The following is a 17,919-nucleotide window of genomic DNA, read 5'->3' as shown; positions in this document are numbered from 1 at the left end:
GGTACCAAGCTGCGATTAAAATGTATTAGAAACAGGCAGGCATGGCTATGGTTACTCGGTAAGATAGGGCTCCACCGACTTCAGGGAAAGCCTCCATTAATAGAAGTGTCGTGAGTCCCAGCCCCAGAGGAGGCTGCTTGAGGCACAGCCGGGCTCAGCCCTCGGAAACCTTTTGCACATTCTTTTTTCTGTGTCTCTTTTTGCTTTGGTTTCTGGCTGGGAGGATTTATTGCATCTTAATTTTTACATAAACCAAACCCTGACATCTGAGAAAACGAAAAGAGAAGGCACATGAAAATGACAGATTTTAAATGTTCAGCTGAGCTTCCCTCTGAGGAAGCCAGGAAAATGATTGGCTTTATTTAAGCAAGGCTCGATAGAGCTGAAGAGAGTGGCTTGTTTTTCTTTCCTGCTCCAAGCAGAAGATGAAATCCCTGAGATTGACTCTTGTGATTTTCTGTCTTGAATAATGCCTGGAGAAGGGGGCTCTGGCCTCACACTGTACAACTGGCCACTCCCACAGCCTAGAGATCACAGAGAAGCAAGCGCTGGTGTCAGCCGATGGAGCTAGGCCTTCCCAGACTGTCTCATATTTATATGGGCTTTTAAAGGTTTGTAAAGTACTTCTGATGGACTATCAAAGACACGCAAGTTCATTCGGTACCCAATGGATTGTACTTTTTTCTCTCTTTTTTAAAAAAGTTTATTATCCTATGAAAAATAAACCTTGGGAAGCGTGGTAGGTGATTTCCCAGGTGTTTCCTGGGAATACAATTAAGATAGGTCCTTTGGCTATGGTGAAAGAAGCCTGAGCCAAATGCCCCACCCAATCTGGTTGAGCCCTCAGCTCACCCCATTCTCAGCCTGGCACCTGGAAACACCACTAGAGAAACTGCTCATTCCATTTTTTGAGCCAGGTTATCCTGGTCATCTGTGAGAAGGGATTTGAGGACATCTTTAAATTCTGATATTAGTTAGTCTTACATTCCTTCCATCTCCAAGTCTGTGATCGATTTTTTAAAGAGTTATTCCCATTTAAGTGTTTTTGCGAAATATTTCTGTACCAAAAAAACCACCACCCTACCCAACAATTGAATGCCAATGTGCAAAAGGAAATTTACCTGTCCCCCTTTCCACTACACGTACTTGGTATTAAGTTAAAATTTGACCAGGAAACAAGGACTATGAAAGGGAAATCATTGGGTAAACTGAGTCATGAGGGCAGAACAGCAGCCGGAAAAATGGAGTCAAGAATATTGCAAGACAGAGGGCAGTGCCATCTCCCCTGTAATGCCCTAGGTGGCACAGGCAAAATAAAAAGTCATATTTGGATCTGGAGACATCATGTGTGAGAGTTAGTGGGTGGAGAATAAATTTGATAAATGAGGCAAGAGTGGATTTCACTCTCTTCCATGTTTGGTGCTGACTGGACTTGCCTGTGAGAGAGGGGGCCCTTCATGGCAGCCATAAAATAGCAAGCTAAATGGAGCAATCAGGAAAGTACCTTTTATATCTCTCCTATTTTTCCATCTTTCTTTTTCTACTATTTTTGATTTAATAAAATTATTAATTTGAGGCCAATCTTTTCATTTTAACTCTTACACTATTAAGACTGCATTAATGTACCATCTCTACAGTCCATAGATGACACTCCAGGCTGGTCTCCTGGCACCAAAGTCCAGTGCCATCTTTGCACTCTCCAGGTGACTTTCCATTCACTGGTGAAGTCTGCTCCAACATCTTATAGACAAGATAGGATCCCAATGTGTATCTGACACAGCAACATTCTACTCTGTTCCCCAATGTTCAAATGGAAAGAACTTGACTAAAAATCTTAGGAGGGGAACCAAGTTACTCTGTAATTTCAGCTTCCTCTGAATATATACACAGCAAAGCATATGTTTAGACTATCTGAATAATGATGTACAGAAAGAAATGGAACTGGGAGCTTTGCTTGCCACTCCAGTGGGGCCTGGATTGCATGCTCTGCTCTGTTGTACGTACCCAGCTTCACCAGGGACAGAAGCTTAACATCCAGGCGGGGCCTCCTGAAGAGTGGACCTGTTGGGTGGTTCTCACAGACAAGCCACGTTTGGGTATTAAGTTGAATTTGTATTTGTTTGCTGAAAATCCTCCGGATTACCTCATGGTAAGAATATAAAATATTAATTGTCACCACTTCTTAAATTATCCACAAGCAAACTTACATAGTTAAAATTGACTGTCAGGAATGGCAGGATTAATTTAGCGCGCAGTTGTCAGAAAGAGCTCAGCCTTTATCAGAGTGATAGATTTTTCATTAGCCCAAACAAGCATTGTGTTGTCAGTATCCATGGTAACCAACAAGGGAGTTCATAGAAAAAGCTCCAGTAGTTTTGTACACCTTCTTTCATGACCCCCCTCCTCCGGGTCTACACAAGATTCTGTGTGGTCAAAAAGGTAAGCTGAACGAGTGCTGGGTACACTAGGAGAAATCTGGATATTTATGAGGCAAAATAGGAGAAATATTCCCTCTACAAAGTCCCTTGACTGGGAGAACATTACAAGGAAGTTCCCTTTGCTGTTCTGAATAGTTCCTCCCTAACTCCCTGCTCCTCCCCACTCAGATCTCTCAAGACAGAGCTTGGCTGCTCAACAGCCAACATGACCCTCCCTGGTGTGGATGCCTCGCATGGGGTGCCTTACTTGCCTCCTATGCATTCTGCAGCATCAACTCAATGGAAGCATTTGAGGAGAGGCTCCATCTTCCTGCCATGAATTCTCTGAAGTGGGTTTTGCATTCAAGTTTTGGGGAAGGGAGAGTTTCCAAGACTCTCACAAGATACCAGTTCTAGAGTTCTACTTTTTGTTAACTGAGACCAACATCTATTTTTGGTGAGGGGTGTGGGATGGAGTAGGAGGTGACATACTGAGGAACTGAGGATGAGGTTAAGAGACTTACTTGCCTAAGGTTACCTAGGAAGTGAATGGTCAAGTCCAGATTAGTGACTCACAATCCCAGAACTGAAAATACTCTCAGAAGACATCTAGTCTAATTTGTACATCAACAAGAATCCCCTCCATCAAACCCAAGCCTTCGAAGCATTCTAGTGGGAAGTAACCCACAAGGGATGGGAGTAAGCATTTACATAGCATCTATCACTGTGCTAAGCACTTTACAAATATTTGATTCTCACCACAATCCTGGGAGGACAGATGCTATTATTGCCCCCATTTTATAGTCGAAGAAACTAAGGTAAACCTGCCCAGAGTCATCCAGCTAGGAAATGTCTGAGGTGGACTTGAACTCTGGCATTCCTGACTTTGGGAGCAGTGCCCTAGCTAGCTTCCTCCCAAGGCACCTGTTCCACTTCTGGGTGGCTGTAGTTGTGTGGAGACTTTCCAACAAACTCCCATTTCCTAGCTCCTAATTCTACCCTTTGTGGTTCAAGCACAGCGATTCTAATCTCTCTTCTGTGTTATGGCCTTTCATACACTTGGAGAAGCTAAATCTTCCCAAGGCTGAACCTCCCCAGTTCCTTCAACCCATTCTTCCATGACATGAACTGAAGGCCCTTCATTATCCTGGTTGCTTTTCTTGGAACCCTTTCCAGATTATTGCCGTCCTTCCTAAAATGCAGTACTGCGGAGGGGGGTCTGACCAGGATGGAGGCCAGAAGCACGGTCACCTTCCTAGTTCTAGGCTCCTTGCAGCTGGAGGTGGCATTAGCTTCCTTGGTCCTCATCTCATCAGATATATTTGGAATTTGTGGCCCACTAAAACCAGATCTTTTTCAGACAAACTACTGTTTGGACATACCTTCCTGGTCTTATGCTTATAAAGGTGATTGCTTTCCTTACCTTTCATCTTATGATATTTGGCCCAAATTTTGTTAAGAACTTCTGTAATCCGGGGGGCAGCTGGGTAGCACAGTGGATTGAGAACCAGTCCTAGAGATGGGAGGTCCTAGGTTCAAATCTGGCTTCAGCCACTTCCCAGCTGTGTGACCCTGGGCAAGTCACTTGACCCCCATTGCCTAGCCCTTACCACTCTTCTGCCTTGGAGCCAATACATAGTATTGACTCCAAGACGGAAGGTAAGGGTTTAAAAAAAAAAAAGAACTTCTGTAATCCTGACTCTGACATCCAGTATGTTTAGCTATGTGTCCCATTTGTGGAATCTATAAACCTAACAAATAAGCCTTCTGTGAATACTCAGGTGAAGGAAGGAAACGAAAATTTATTAAGTGCCTAGTATGTGCCAGGGACTTTACAAATATTATCTCATTTGATCTTCACAAAAATACTGGGAAGTAGACACTGTCATTATTTCCATTTTAAAATGGAGGAAACTGAGGCAGACAAAGGTTGCCCAGGGTCACACAGTACCTGAGCATGGATTTGAACTTAGATCTTCCTGACTCCAGGCCCAGCCTCTACCCATTGTGCCACCTAGCAGCCTGAGGTGACTAATAAAATAGCACAGATTCCTGCAAACCTTTCAAGTCCGTATCAAACCATTTAATGTCCATATTTGTAAGTTTGCACTTTCAACCAGTTCTGGCTCTGCCTAACTTGTTTTGTTTTGTTTTTAATTCAATTTTATTTTCTTTTTAGTCCCAGATTCTCTCCCTCCCCCCACCTTGAAAAGGCAAGAAAAAGAAAAGCCATTATAAATATAAAGTCATGCAAAACAAGTTTCCACATTAATCATATAGGGGGAGGGGATGCAATGGTAGAGCAAGAAAAATAAAATATGCTTTAGTCTACAAAGTTCAACACTTCTTTATCTGGGGATGGATAGCATTGTTTTTACCATGAGGCCTTTGAAACTATAGTGAGTTAATTTGTTCACCAGAGTTACTAAGTTTTTCAGAGTTGTTTGCAATGTTACTGTTACTGTATAAATGTTCTCTTGCTTCTGCTCGTTTCATTATGCATCAGTTTATAAAAATCTTCCTAGGTTTTCTAGAAACAATCACCTTCATTCTTTCTTTAAAAAAAAAAAAACTTTATCTTCCTTTTTAGAATCAATACTGTATATTGGTTTCAAGGCAGAAGAGCAGTAAGGGCTAGGCAATGGGGGATAAATGGCTTGCCCAAGGTCACACAGAAGAAGCATTTGAGGTCAAATTTGAACCCAGGACCTCACATCTCAATCCACTGAACCACCTATCTGCCCCTTTCCTTCTTACAAATATTTCATCACATTAATATACTCTAAATTGTTTGGCCATTCCCCAATTGATGAATTTCCTCTCAATTTCCAATTCTTTGCTGCTACAAATATTTTTATATATATGGGTCCTTTTCTTTTTTTCTTTGACCTCTTTGGGGTCTAGGCCTTAGCAGTATAGCTGGGTTAAAAGGTGTGCACAATTCAATAAATCTTGGGTATAATTTCAAATTGTTCATTGGTGTGCCTATTCTCCCACAACCCCTCTAGCATTTATCATTTTCCTTTTCTGTCATTTTAGCCTATCTGATAGGTTTGAGGTGATAGCTCAGAATTGTTTTAATCTGTATTTCTCTCATTATTAGTGATTTATAGCATTTTTATGTAACTACTGATAGCTTTATTTTCTTCCTTTGAAAACTGCCTATTCAAATACCTTGACCACTTATTAATTGGAGAGTGGTTCTTATTTTAATAACTTTGCCTCTATTCCCTATGTATTTAAGAAATAAGACTTTTTTATCAGAGAAGCTTTCTACCTATCTTTCTAATTACCTAGTCTATATCTCTTCCTCTTTTCCACAAGGAGAGTATTATTTTTGCCCAAAGTGTTGCCAAAATTTGGGTAAACTAGATCGACTGCATTTCCTAATCTACCCATCTAGCAGCCCTATCACAAGAGGAAAAGAGGTTAATCTGGCATCATCTGCTCTCGATTCAGCCATGTTGGCTCTTGGGGATTTCCACTTCATTCTCTTGATGTTCATTCCCCATGTCTTTAGTGATCTAATCTAGAATTTTGCTAAGAATAGAAATCAAGCTTTTCAAAATCCAATTCTCTTTCCTTGTTTTTGTTGTTGTTGTTGTTGTTTGTTTGGGTTTTTTTTGCCTTAAGTCAGAAAGGCAGGTTCCATTCTTCAATCCAGCTCCAATTCCCCATTGTCAAAGGTCACTGATAGTCATATCAAAACCACATAGGGTTATAGATTTAGAGATGGACCAGACCTTAGAGCCCATCTAGTTCAACTCTCTCATTTTACAGATGATGAAGATGAACCTGAAAGAGGTTAAGTAATTCGCTCAGTGTTAAAAAGGTGGTAGAGCTAAGATTTGCACTCAGGTCCTTGGATTCCGAATTAAGTACATTTTCCAGTCTATTGTGTTACCTCTTATCTGTTTGTTTTTTTAGTACCCGAAGACAATGTTTGTCTGGTTCAGATGACAAATTCATCAAAAGTCACTAAATGTTCTCTTATTCTTTCCTTTCCTATCATCAGAATCAATTCTCTGTCTAGCTATTTTTTGTTTTGTCCTTCCTACTTCAATTTTCATTCTCCTTTCTTGAGAGAAAAGAAGCAAAACAAAAACTGAAGATCTGTCTTTTTTTCATCATTGGGAACCATCCACTCTGAGCAATGGTCAGATCCCTTCTTTAATCTGTTTCCCCAGGCTAGGTAAAAACAAGCAAAAAATATCCCATTTATCTTTTGCTTTTCTTGCTGACCTCAGCTCGTGCTGAGTTATTATTCCTAAATCTATTTTCATAAGACCATCACTCTTGTATTCATCCTCTATTCCTGAGCTTATTTCCTGTCTCTGTCTTCTTAAAATCTGTTAGTTGGTGAGTTCCCTGTGCATCCACATTCATTTCTTTATACACTTTCCCTTTTCCTTCCTCATAGGAGCTTTTTGTATCTTTGGAATTTCATTCTTGAGAGTCTCCCATTTCTTATGGGCTGACATCTTCCTATAAAATGTTGGTTTGTGGCATCTTATCTTTCCCTCATTCGAAGCCTACTTTAGAAATCTGCTTTTCCTGAATTTAGGAGGCACATCTGAGTATTTCTAGTTGTCTTCTACTCCTCTGTCAAAAAGTCCAAGATAAAATGATTGCTTCTCTCCAAGGTCCTCATTATTTCCACTTCAGCAACCAATTCATCTTCATGGTTTTGGCAAGGAGCAGATTCAAAATGGGATTTCCCCTTGTTGTTTCTTCCACTTTTTGAAAGAGCATTTAGGTGGTATAGTGGAAAGAATGCCAGGACTGGAGTCAGGAAGACCTGAGTTCAAATATGACCTTAGACATTTAGTTGTGTAACTTAGGGCAAGTCACTTAGCCCCTTTCCTTTCTGTCTTACAGCTGTTACTAAGAGAGAAAGTAAGGATTAAAAAAAAAAAAAGATGAATTGTCATTAAAGTAAATCAAGAAACTATTAGCTATTCTGCTTTGGGAAGAGACGGTGAAAGGGTTCAAATAATTCAAGTCCCCTATCACTATTGTTTCTCTGTTCCAGATTTGTGATCTTTTCTCAGAGCTCTAGGCTCTACAAAGGGCTTGGTAGGAGAGGTTAAGTGACTTGCCCAGAGTCACACAAATAGGAAATGTCTTTAGTCAAATTTGAACTCAGGACCTCTAGTCTCAAACCTGCTCTTTAGCCACCTACTTGCCCCTCTCTAAGTACTTATGAGACAGTATGTCATAGAACCAAGGTGAAAGAAGGAGGGTGTTTGAATCCTACAACACCACCAAAGCAAATACTTCTAAAAGTTCATTCTTCTTGACTGATAATCAATGGGGTAAGCACATCAATGTGGGATCTTGAGCTATAGTATTAGAAAGTACCCAGAACTTCTCAGGGTTACTCCTAGAACCCTCAGGGTATAATAAGTAGCCACCCAAGCTCTGGGGAGCCACCTGTCAGTGTCAACAGGGGCTAAGAGAGTAGCTCCAAGAGTCTGCCTGTGCTACATACACATACTCAACAAGAAGTTTCCCAGACTTTTTTTTAAGACCTCCAGTGGCAGGGAAGCTATTGCCTATTCTATTCTGGATAGGGCTAATTGTTAATAAACAAACAAACAAATAAATAAATGAAAGCTTTCCCTTACATCAAGCCTCCACTAGAGGAAACCCCAACCATTATTCTCACCTCTCAGAGGCTAAATAAATGCAGCTTAAAGAGATATTCTTTTTTTTTTTTTTAGGTGACACACTCCGCCTGGAGTCAAGAAGACTCCACTTCCTAAATTCAAATCTGGCTTCACACACTTACTAGCTAGGTGACCCTGAGCAAGTCACTTAACTCTATTTGCCTTGATTTCCTCATCTGTAAAATGAGCTAGAGGAAAAAAAATGGCAAACTGCTCCAGTATCTTTGCCAAGAAAACACCAAGTGGGGTCATGAAAAGTTATTTGACTGAAATGACTGAACAACATAACAAAAATCTTTTTTAGAACCTTAAGAAAACCACAGTTCCTGATACAGAGTCCTCCCTTACCCTTTGCCCCCATACTCAGTCCAAATGAATCTTTCCTCATAACACTCATAACAAGAAAAGCAGTTAATGAAAATTGATTATGAAAATAACCACATTCAAGATAGCATGACCCATTATACCTCTCTATTAAGAGGAGAGATGTTCTCCAAAGCCAAAATTGTTCATTGCAATCAATCTGTTTAGCTATCAGTTAGTGTTGTTTTCATGTACATTACTATAGTCAGTGTGGACTGTGTCTTTCTCTTGGTTTTGCTTTCTTTGCTTCTTGTCACTCAAGTGTTCCCATGGTTGTATGAATTCCTCAACTTCAGCATCTCTTAAAGTACAATACTATTCCATTGCCTTCACATTCCACATTTTGGTAAACATTCCTTCAACTGATCACCATCTATTTGTTTCCAGGTTTTTATTTATTATTATTATTATCATTTTGCTTCAATAAAAAGAGCTGCTGTGAATATTTTGGGAGTTGTGAGATCTTTTCTTTCCCCATCATTGACTTTCCTAAGATGTGTGTCCAGCACTGAAATTGCCAGTTAAATAGTATGAACAGTTTAGTGACTTTTATTGCATAATTTCAAATTGTTTTCTAGAATAGTTAGGTCAATGCATATTCCACCAACACTGTATTAGAGTATGCCTGTCTTTCCACAGTCCTTCCAACTCTTTCTCCCTTTTATCATCTCTATTGATTTGATTGGTAAGAGATTTTAATTTATACTTCTCTTATTATTAATGACACAAAACATTCCCCCCCCCATATTGACAATATGTATCCCTTATGAAAATTTTTTCTTCCTATGTTTTGACCATATATTTATTAAGGACTGGTTCTTGGTCTTATATACTTGCACCAATTCTAGCCACATCCTATATATTAGTCTATTATCAAAGATATTTGATACAAAAAAAAAATGCCTCCCCACCCCATAGTGTTCTTGTTCAAGCTGGATTCTCCTTTGATCAAAAGCTTTTTAATTTTATGTAATCAAAACTGTCTATTTTTTCATGATTACTTCTATCACTTATTTGTGTTAACAATGTTCCTTCAAGTCATAGATATTGAAATGTTACCTTCTTTTAGTTGCCTCTATTTTCTTTGTTTAGGGCCAGGCACTGCACTTATATTTTCATTGGTAGCAGGAATTCCCTCTAACAATGTGAAGGGCAACTTGTTCTGAACTTTATAGTTTTAGAGAGCAAGTTATTTGCCCAGGATCATACAGCAAATATAAATATGTTAGAAACAGGACTTAAAACCATGTCTTCCTGATTCCAATGCTGGCTTTCTATCCATTCTATCACACTGCCTAACCTAATTTTTGTTATGGTTCAATTTTAATATTTAAGTTGCGCATTAATTTGAAGTTTATTAAATCATGTGGTGTAAATTACTGGTCTAAATGGAATTTCTGCCAGTTCTCTCCAGTTTTCCCAGAAGTTCTTATTGAATAGGAAAACTTTGACCCAGATGTTAGTGTTTTGACATTTATCAAACACCAGGCTACTGTGTTCAAATGTTTCTGAATCTTCTTTATTTAGTTTGCTCCACTGATTGACTTTCCTATTTTTTAAGTCAGTACCTTTGATACTAGGAGGTCATCTCCTTTCATATTCCTGTTCATTATTTCTTTCAAGATTCTAGAACGGAGACATTTAGCCATTTTTATATAATGGACCCCTTGGGATCCCAGTAAAGTTTGTGGATACTTTTTAAGAATGTTTTTAAATGTACAAAGTAAAATACATACAATAACAAAGGAAACCAATTATATTGAAATAAAGATGTAATCTTTGCCCCATCCAAATTTCCATGTCCCCCAAAATCTATCCTTGAACCCTTTGAAGCATTTATTGACCCCAAGTTAAGAACTCTTATTCTATTTTATCTGTTCTTCCCAATTGATTTTGTTATTATTAATTTATGTGTATAATAAATTAGGTCACTGATGATAAATTACTTTCATTATATTGACAAACTAAACTATTAGCTAAACTAATTAAGCTTTCTTTTATTTAATTTTCAGTAACTATATTTATATAAATCCTTCAGAAAAATTATGTATATTTTGTAGTTATTTAAATAGAATTTCTATTACTTCTTCCTGTGTTTTATTAGCAAAATCCAAACAAAAACCATGATGATTTCTGACATATTTAATATTCTACTACTTTAATAAATGTTGTTTCAATTAACTTGTCACTTCTCTAGAGTTCTCTAAAAAATCTGTATATTGAGAAAATTTTGCTCCTTTTTTGCTTTTCCTTAGTCCCTAGATTTCTTTCCTTATTGCTACAGTTTACAATGAAAATAAAGAAAATGATCATCCTTGCTTTATCCCCAATGTTACTGGGAAAGTCTCTAATGTTTTTTGATTTTTAAAATGCTAGCACTTGGTTTTAGATAGATAGTTTAGATTGTGCTGAAATTAGGTCCTTTTATTCCTATGATTACAATATACAAAAATAAGCAATCTCCTCTTCCTGCTTCTATACAGGCAGGAATTCTTCCTCTTCAGTTATTTGAATGTGAGAATTGCAATGTGTTATTATTCTCAATAACATAGGTCACATGGGACTCTGATTACAAGCTCACTTCTCTCCTTGATTGCCACTCTTTCCATTTCTGCTATTAATGAAAGTACACACACACACACACACACACACACACACACACACAATGAATTGGTCTTAGATGATCCAAGAGAAATACAATGTGCAGCCAACAACTTCCTCAGGGAGAGAAGATAAAACTTTTGTCAATGTCAAGAAAAATTTCCTTTCCTGGGGTAAAATATAAGCATAAGAAAGAATAAAAATTTTAAATGTAGCATTTTCAGAACATTTAGAAAGGTTTTTTCTTTCTTTCTATGACTGTTTAAAGTTATAGATTCTCATCCTGATATACCCTATTCAATGGTCCAGAATGACCCATCTCTAGCTAATGATCCCCTAGGTACATGCTTCTGGTCACAAGGCAGCCTAGAGAGACAATTTAGAAAAACTCAGCACTACCCATGCCCAGTGTCGAACAGAAAATTTATGTCTATATCTTGCTGAGGGTGAGTTGGGAGTGTCATTTTTATACAGGAGAGATGGTACAGTAAGATTTCCATCTCCTTTCTGATAACAAAGCAAATAGATACTCATAGGCCTAAAGCTCATTTGCAATGTGGCATGTAATTATTTTGTGAGATCTTGAACCAGGAGAGTGCTGGATCCAGCTCAAACCAGGCTGTGAGAGCCAGTTGTTAAATTTTCAGTGTAAGCATTCCCTTGGAAATTGGCAAGTGCTACATTATGTCAGGGCTTGGATTTATTGTTTTGTTAACTATCTAAACTTAAGTGAGAGAGAAAATGTTAATAATACAGTTAAATTTTAAATTTAAGTGCCTAATAAATAATAATAATAAAAATAAATAATAAATAAATAAATAAAATAAAATAAGTGCCTAATGTACATTCCCAGAGTTGGTTGATAAACATTTGCCAATGCATCCCTAGCAGAAATCAAAAAGTCAGAGCTTTCTTATTGACCACAAAATAAATATCTTTAGGAGATTGGGTTCCTCTCCCTATTATGTTGAGGGGATCTATGTGAGATTTATCCATTTTTAGGAATAATCACCCTGCTTTTCATCTAGCAAACTGACAGAAAAGGGGCTTTGAGCCCTGGATATCACCATCAGCCCCTGTTTCGATGAAAAGACTAGCATCTTCCTCCAGGAAGGTAAATTTCCATGTTCTATTTCCCATAGCTGACATTTGTTTCTAAACTTAGAAGCAGTATGTAGTGGGGAAAAGGCCCTTCAACAAGGAGCTCAGTCCTAGTCCCAGATTTGCCTCTAACTCACTCTATGACCTTAGGGCAGTCACTTTCCCTCCCTCGGGCCTCAGTTTCTTCATCTCTAAAAAAGGAGAGCTGCTGGACTAGGTAACCTGTAATGAACCTCCTAGCTAAATTCTAGAAGTAAATATTGATTTTAAATTTAATACCTAGATATAGAAAATTGTGTCACATAATTTTTCAGTTCATTATCGTATTTCAAATCCAAATTTGATTTTCCCGATCCCATCATTTGCACATATAAACACTCTGAAACGAGGAAACGGTCCGCAAAAGAGGGGCCTCTGCATAAAAATCCCATTTCTCCCGCCCAGCCCCGCCCCCCAACATCGAAGAACAGACAGACACGATTTCATGTTTCAAGTGCCAATTAAAGACCCCGGGAAATGGGCTGCCAGCCTCCTTTTTTTTTTTTTGAGAAATACAAAGAAGAGGGCAAATAGTCAGCGGCATTTAATATTTTATCTTCATTCCTATTATCATAGAACAACTGACTCCTGACATCTCTCCTTTGAACTCCATCTTGCACTGAGGCAAGTGAGCCACCCGGCCAAGGCATAAGAGGAGCAGGGATGGGGCTTTGTGTCTGGGTGGGGACCTCAGAAGCATCCGCGGAGAAGAATGAGGCTTCCGCGGGAGAGTCCCAGGCAGGAGCTCGGTAGCCCGGAAAAAGCCAAAGGGAAAGGTAAACTCCCCGGGGAGGCTGAAGGGAATCACCTACACTACAGGTCTGGTGACAGGGAACAAAGAAGGCTAAGGAATCCAGGAGTGCTTCTGCGGCCACAGACTTCTCTCCACAGCCACAAACACAATCTTTTTTTTTTTTAAGTCTTTAGAAAGTGTCACCCAAAGCCTTGACCTCTGCCTCGGAATTGGGGATGTTTCTCCACTAAAGTGGATTCCACGAATATCAGGAAGCCTGTGGTTTGCATGTGCAAACATTTTGAGCCAGCGCTGGCTGGCGCAACCCCTCCTAACTCCTCGGCGCTGGAGCTGGCTTGCTTGCTCCTCCCTTTTGGCTGCGAATGCATTCCCTGGTTTCCTGAGGCCTGTAAACACACACCTCGCCCTGCAGTCAAACATCAGAAAAACTGATTTGCACGAGTATTTACAAGCGCCTGGAATACCAACACAATTGCAACACCTAACAGCGAGTGCGCTGTAATTTGGGAATGTGAATGTTAGGCAATAGCAGAAGGCTACTCACAGCCACAAACGCAGGCAAAAGTTCTCATTAACTCGGCTGGGGAAAGGGGATCTAGACAGAGGGAGGAACTGGGGAATCTGGGCAGGGGTGAATCTGCTGCTAAGAACGAGTGTAGCCCACCTGCCAAGAGGAGAGAGAGAGAGAGAGCCCATAGGTGTCAGGGTGGACCATCATACCCTCTGTCTACACCCTGGGCAGTAGCCAAAACTGTCTTCAGCCCAGGCAGTTCCAGCTAGCCCTGTGGAAAGGGAAGTGACCTTTTAAGGAAAGCTGTGACAGAAGCCATTAAATGCTACAGAACTATCCATCCATTTATCTACCTATCCATCTCTCTATCCATCCATCTATCTCTCTATCCATCCATCCATGGGCTATCCATCCATCTTTTCATCCATCCATCCATCTCTCTATAGCTGTCTATCTATCTCTTCATCCATCCATCCATCCATCCATCCATCCATCTCTCCATCTATCTATCCATCTGCCATCTATCCCTCTCTATCTTATCCATCTAGCAATCTACCTATCTTCTTATCTTTCTGTCATCTATGACCACATTCATGTACACATACACACACATAAAAACATATATACATATACATACATATATATATATATATATATATATATATATATACACTCAGCTAGATGATGCAGTGGATGAAGCACCAGGCCTGGAGATAGGAAGATTTGAGTTCAAATCTGACCTCAGGCATTTACTGTGTGACCCTGGGCAAGCCACTTAAGTCACTTAACTTTGGTTGCCTCAATTTCCTCATCTGTAAATGAGCTGGTGGGGGGGATGGGAAGCTGAGTAGCTCAGTGGATTGAGAGCCAGGCCTAGAGACAGGAGGTCCTGGGTTCAAATCTGGTCTCAGACACTTCCTAGCTGTACGACCCTGGGCAAGTCACTTAATCCCCATTGCCTAGCTCTTACCACTCTTCTGCCTTGGAACCAATACATAGTATTGATTCTAAGATGGAAGATGAGAATTAAAAAAAAAAAGAGCTGGAGAAGGAAATGACAAACCTCTCTAGTGGTTTTGGAAACCCTAAATGGAATAATGAAGAGTCAGACATAACTGAACAACAACTATACACACACATGTGTAGGACCATATGCACACATATATGATATATATCTTTTTTTGTTCTTTGGATTATACTTTATTCATTTTAAATTAGTTGATACAGATATTCTCATGTTTCTCTGAGCTTTTCATATTTCATCATTTGAGGGGATGAAACATATATATATATATATTTACATACATATATTTTATTTTTAACCTTTACCTACCTACCATCCAACTGTGTATTTGTTCCAAGGCAGAAGAGTGGTAAGAGCTAGGCAATGATGGTCAAGTGACTTGCCCAGGGTCACACAGCTGGAAAGTGTCAGAGACCAGATTTGAACCTAGAACCTCCTGTCTCTAGGCCTGGCTCTCAATCCACTGAACCATGCAGCTGCCCCCCATAATATGTATCTTAAATGTACAGTTGATTGTATGTTGTGTCCCTCTCCTCCTTCGACTGTGAGCTCCTCCAGGGCAGGAAGTAGTTTCTGTCTTAGTACATTGCTTAGTAGAACCTCTGGTGCATAAGCAGGAGTTTAATAAATGTTTGTGGGTGATGATGATGAGGTCTTCCCTGATCACTCAGCAGGGACAGAACAAAGGGATCTTTGAAGCTGAGTGCTGGCCAACCCTCTCTAGAAACACTTAAGCTAGAAATGCTTCATGAGAGGGACTTTATTCTGTCCAACACCAAGGAAGAAACTATAGATACCCCTGATGGTCTGGATCAGCAGGCCAACTTTCTCCTAGTCAGTTATTCATCCTCTCAAACCCAGGAGGCTGATAAGAGAGGAATCACTGCCCAGCCTCCTACATCAGGTTGCTCCATGGCATAATTAGTCATCAGAGCAGCCTTCCTGTTAAAGACTTCTTTGTTCTCTAGTTGGCTTTGCACCTTAAACCTTCCCTTTGCCTTTGATCCTAATAGAGTTGCTACTTGTCAGGGTCTTGGGGGATTTTCTCCTCTGTCTGCCAGTGGCACTGAGTGTGAGTATCATTGTTCTTTCTGACAGTGTCACCATCGAGGTGGGGCCAACCAGCCAGACTACAGTAGAATGCTAAACCCTCAGTTTCTTTCCTAAGCCTGACTTAGAAGCAGCTGGACCACTTGGGCACACAGATATCTAGGACCTGGCCTTAGCTCATCTCTGGGAAAGCTTCTTAGTGTCCTAGTCTTTATTAGCCTTCTCACATCTCCTGGACCCCCTGGTCTTTTGTCTTCAAGTCACCTTCCCCAATGGCAGGGATAGGACCCACAGAGCGATCTGAAGGTATCAGGAAGAAAAGTTAGTCCCAGCTTGTCGCAGCTGCCTCAAGCTATAATGGGAAGTCAGCCCAGGTACTCTGGAGTGGGCAGACTTTGTTGGAGTGAGCAGAGTTTTCAAAGATGGAAACAAATTACTGTGAGTCACACAAAATCTTTTTTTCTCCAAATTTTCATAACCTTGTCAACATTGGGCTAAAGCTACTGAACTGGGCTCTGACTAATAATGTCTTTTCCTGAGTCAGTGAGAAAAAACTTAGTTGGACTAGGTTGATGTTAGGGCTATTATTCACTTTTTCTCTGGCCTCATCTCTCTCCATCAGTTTTCTACCCCTGGTCAGAGGAGCTTGACCTTCAAATCCCTGAAGGAAGTCTAGCCACATTTGATTAATTCAACAAAACATCTTTTCCTCCACTGGGGACTAAGTCCCAGGAGCTGGGGCTTACATGGGTTCATTTTCAGAGCCTTCTCTCATCCATCATCATCATGGTGACAGCTTTAGTGAGAATCTGGCCTAACGGCTCTCCCTTCTTGGGTGAACTGCTTCTCCTTGTGCTGCTCAGGCCAGAGAGACCGTTTTCTGCTAAAGAGGAGAAAGTCAAGATCAGCCTTGGGACCAAGTATGGGCTTCCTTTAGTTTGATTATTGTCAAAAATTAATTTTAATTCAAATGCTACATTTACACAGGTTTGTAAGGAAATCGGCCCTTAAATATTTCTCTTAATGAGGTACCTGAATTGTGATGAGACATTCTAAAAAGAGGGTGAATGCCCATGTGTTAAGTATGCTCAAGTGTGGATTCTGTTTGAGGTATGATTTAGATTAGCTGGCCACTGGGGTTCTTTCCATCTTCCATGATTTTTAGCAACAAGTGAAATGATCAGATTAGATCAGGTGCTAGGTAGTGTCTTCAGAGAACCACATGAATTTTATTTTGATTTCCCCACACGGAAGCTGATATCTTAGAATGGGGTTATATCACAAAAGGTGATGTGGGTCCTGATCTGTGAGATCAAAAACATAACAGACTCTTTCTCAAGATACTTATTCATAGAGGCTGTGCAAAAGCAGTAGCTTACTTTTTTTTTCCAACAGAAACACATCAGTAAAACAGGAAGAATGAAGAATAAAAGAACTATTTGTTCACATGATCACACAAAATACTCCTCCAGATCTCCCCCAAATGCTTAAGTCAAATTGAATTAAGTCAATACATGCTCACTAAGGACTTGTATGTTTCAGGTACCATGGGAATACAAAACTTTCACAAAGATTATATATGAATGATCAACCAAAAACTTTGAACATTAAATAACAATAAGAGATTTAAATAACAGTTCAAGACTTCATAGAATACTCAGCAGTTCACAGAATGGTAGAGAAAACAGAGTAGTCATTACAGAACTAAGGTCCCTTCTCTGGGGAATAAGGATATGAAGTGATTAACAAACATCTTTAATTTTCTCTTGTAAGCAGATGATTCCCAAATCTATATTTCTGTCCCACACCTACCTCTCGGGGTCTAATCCTCTATTTCCAACTGCATTCTGGAAAACTAATACAAAAAAATAGCCATCTAGGATTTAGGAGATCCAAATTTCAGTCACTGCTCCACTATGAATTAGTCACGTGGCTTTAGGCAAGTCATTTCAATTCACTGAGCTTCTTTTTCCTCATCTGGCAAAAGAAAAAAAAATAGCTTGTATTAATAATCCTTGTCCTACCTACCATGGAAGGTTACTATGAGACTCAAAGAAGTTACTATATGTGAAAATAAAAACTATAAAGTAAAATCAAACTATGATGGTGATGGTACTGCTGACAGTACTGCCTTTGTTTTCATTGAAATTTGAGAAGAATTCTCTCCAGAAAGCCTGGCCATATCCTCTTCGTTCTTTCTAAGCACCTCAGAATCATCTTTTATTCTTCCCTTCTATATTTTCAATCAGTCATCAGGTCCTTATCAATTTTTTCTTCAAAATTCTAGTGCTTATTAAGCATCTAATAAATGTTTATTGACTATTGACTGAAAATCTCTCTTGAATCCATCTCTTCCTCTCCATCCATTTTGATTGTATTCATGTTGACTA

The 17,919-nt window shown here is 39.6% G+C and overlaps 2 long non-coding RNA genes across 3 annotated transcripts in view; one reads left to right on the top strand and one right to left on the bottom strand.

The window, feature by feature from the left end:
- Positions 1 to 305: 305 nt before the first annotated feature.
- On the bottom strand, positions 306 to 17,504 carry LOC103104805 (uncharacterized). The gene is made up of 4 exons (XR_008915285.1): positions 17,342 to 17,504; positions 16,276 to 16,412; positions 2,005 to 2,143; positions 306 to 524 (listed from the first exon to the last, which is right to left on the bottom strand). It is a non-coding gene; the product is annotated as an uncharacterized LOC103104805 (long non-coding RNA).
- Positions 2,137 to 17,919, top strand: part of LOC130456434 (uncharacterized) — a 34,672-nt gene continuing 18,889 nt past the window's right edge. The window contains exons 1-2 of one of the 2 annotated variants that reach the window (XR_008915286.1): positions 2,137 to 2,439; positions 12,767 to 12,966. This is a non-coding gene — a long non-coding RNA (uncharacterized LOC130456434). Of the gene's footprint in view, positions 2,440 to 12,059; positions 12,165 to 12,766; positions 12,967 to 17,919 lie in introns of those variants that run through there. The other variant, XR_008915287.1, reaches the window with a different exon arrangement.

Source organism: Monodelphis domestica, chromosome 1 (genome assembly GCF_027887165.1).
Source record: "Monodelphis domestica isolate mMonDom1 chromosome 1, mMonDom1.pri, whole genome shotgun sequence".
Classification (NCBI taxonomy): domain Eukaryota; kingdom Metazoa; phylum Chordata; class Mammalia; order Didelphimorphia; family Didelphidae; genus Monodelphis; species Monodelphis domestica.
The sequence above is the reverse complement of the archived record's forward strand: the minus strand, read 5'-3'. Positions and strand labels throughout refer to the sequence as shown.